This window comes from Anopheles coustani (genome assembly GCF_943734705.1).
Source record: "Anopheles coustani chromosome X unlocalized genomic scaffold, idAnoCousDA_361_x.2 X_unloc_17, whole genome shotgun sequence".
NCBI classification, from domain to species: domain Eukaryota; kingdom Metazoa; phylum Arthropoda; class Insecta; order Diptera; family Culicidae; genus Anopheles; species Anopheles coustani.
Window position 1 is genome coordinate 95,275 of NW_026525123.1, and position 2,226 is coordinate 97,500.

Consider the following 2,226-nt stretch of genomic DNA (forward strand, 5'->3'; position numbering starts at 1 on the left):
ACTAACTTGCGTAAGCCGCCGCTGTGCGCGTATACCCGTTCCCCGTAGGGAGGAGCAAGCCGCCGCTTAGAGACGAAGCATAAAGTGTCCTCATTCCACATAGGGCAAGCTGGATGAATCCATTTTACCCAGGACGGCCGAAGCGGCGTGGACCAGGGGAGAACTGAACCTTATACTTCACACCACAGTAAGTCTACGTGTCCTCTTCCACATAGGGCAAGCTAGAACTAACTATCTTACCCAGGACTGCCGAAGCAGCGTGGACCAGGGGAGGAACACACTTTTCATGGAAACGTAAGGCATCCATGACTGCCATAACGTAAGCCGCCGCTGTGCGCGTATACCCGTTCCCCGTAGGGAGGAGCAAGCCGCCGCTTAGAGACGAAACATAAAGTGTCCTCATTCCACATAGGGCAAGCTGGATGAATCCATTTTACCCAGGACGGCCGAAGCGGCGTGGACCAGGGGAGAACTGAACCTTATACTTCACACCACAGTAAGTCTACGTGTCCTCTTCCACATAGGGCAAGCTAGAACTAACTATCTTACCCAGGACTGCCGAAGCAGCGTGGACCAGGGGAGGAACACACTTTTCATGGAAACGTAAGGCATCCATGACTGCCATAACGTAAGCCGCCGCTGTGCGCGTATACCCGTTCCCCGTAGGGAGGAGCAAGCCGCCGCTTAGAGACGAAGCATAAAGTGTCCTCATTCCACATAGGGCAAGCTGGATGAATCCATTTTACCCAGGACGGCCGAAGCGGCGTGGACCAGGGGAGAACTGAACTTTATACTTCACACCACAGTAAGTCTACGTGTCCTCTTCCACATAGGGCAAGCTAGAACTAACTATCTTACCCAGGACTGCCGAAGCAGCGTGGACCAGGGGAGGAACACACTTTTCATAGAAACGTAAGGCATCCATGACTGCCATAGTGCGTAAGCCGCCGCTGTGCGCGTAAACCCGTTCCCCGTAGGGAGGAGTCAAGCCGCCGCTTAGAGACGAAGTATGAAGTGTCCTCTTCCACATAGGGCAAGCTAGAATGAACTATCTTACCCAGGACCGCCGAAGCAGCGTGGACCAGGGGAGAACTGAACTTTATACTTCACACCACAGTATTGAGTAATGTGCCCTCTTCCACATAGGGCAAGCTGGAATGTTCCATTTTACCCAGGACGGCCGAAGCGGCGTGGACCAGTGGAGGACTACACAATCATGAGGTTTGATATCGACTTGTGTGTTTCAATAGGATACCGATGGTATGGTTTGAACCGATTTGATTTAGCCATTCTGAAGTCATCACTTGGTTGAAGCGCTGAACTAGGGAGGCATCGTTTACATATATATTGGTTTTCGCATGCTCTACTAGGTTAATGTCATGTGGTTGGCTATCGAGCATGCCCAAGTGATGACTTGATTGTGTGCTTGCTTGAATTCTTCACATTTCATACCATCGGTTAGTTGTCGAATCATTCCTCGATCATAACCTTCGTTCTTGGTTCATGTATGCTCTCTTCCACATAGGGCAAGCTAGAATTAACTATCTTACCCAGGACCGCCGAAGCAGCGTGGACCAGGGGAGAACTATACTTTGTCTTGTATGCCCTCTTCCACATAGGGCAAGCTAGAACTAACTATCTTACCCAGGACCGCCGAAGCAGCGTGGACCAGTGGAGGACTATACTTTGTTCATAACACCACAGTATTGAGTAATGTGCCCTCTTCCACATAGGGCAAGCTAGAATGAACTATCTTACCCAGGACCGCCGGAGCAGTGTGGACCAGTGGAGGACTACACAATCATGAGGTTTGATATCGACTTGTGTGTTTCAATAGGGTACCGATGGTATGTTTTGAACCGATTTGATTTAGCCATTCTGAAGTCATCACTTGGTGAAGCGCTGAACTAGGGAGGGGCATCGTTTACATATATATTGGTTTTCGCATGCTCTACTAGGTTAATGTCATAGGGTTGGCTATCGAGCATGCCCAAGTGATGACTTGATTGTGTGCTTGCTTGAATTCTTCACATTTCATACCATCGGTTAGTTGTCGAATCATTCCTCGATCATAACCTTCGTTCTTGGTTCATGTATGCTCTCTTCCACATAGGGCAAGCTAGAATTAACTATCTTACCCAGGACCGCCGAAGCAGCGTGGACCAGGGGAGAACTATACTTTGTCTTGTATGCCCTCTTCCACATAGGGCAAGCTAGAACTAACTA